Source organism: Thermobia domestica, chromosome 10, assembly GCF_964235325.1.
Source record: "Thermobia domestica chromosome 10, izTheDome1.hap1.1, whole genome shotgun sequence".
Classification (NCBI taxonomy): domain Eukaryota; kingdom Metazoa; phylum Arthropoda; class Insecta; order Zygentoma; family Lepismatidae; genus Thermobia; species Thermobia domestica.
This window is the reverse complement of record NC_137463.1, coordinates 190,311,184-190,311,717: the sequence shown is the minus strand read 5'-3', so window position 1 is coordinate 190,311,717 and position 534 is coordinate 190,311,184.

The window sequence follows — 534 nt, the reverse complement described above, 5'->3', positions numbered from 1 at the left end:
GGTGTAGCCCTATAATCCAGTTCTCTTGGAGTCGAATTCAGTGTTCGTAGTTTGAGGGAAATTTGCCTAATCTAGGGAAATTTCGTAGAAAAATTTAGCAAAAAGAGAAAAAGGGATTTTTTCGATAAAATGTAAAAATTCAGGGAAATTCTTGCACTAACTGATTAACCAATATAAATGCTCAAATTTTTCTTTGTTTTTCAGAAATAAACAAATACAATAGCAATAGTTTGTGTGTATTCAAAGTAGCATAATTTTCACCCATTGTTGACTGGGTGTATTTGTGTGAATTTCTTTTGTTAAAAATAAAAATATTTCAGTTTTACGTCCCACGATTAACCTGGCTAGGCTAAAGGAGACGGTGATGATGAGAAATGAATGCACTAGTGGAATGAATAAAGTGAGAGAAAACGGGAGAACCCCCGAAAAACCCACGAACACTGTGCTTGTCCACCACCAAACCACGTGATGTGAGCTGGGATCGAAACAAGGACCTCATGCACCAGAGGTGAACGCTATACTACTGAGCCACAG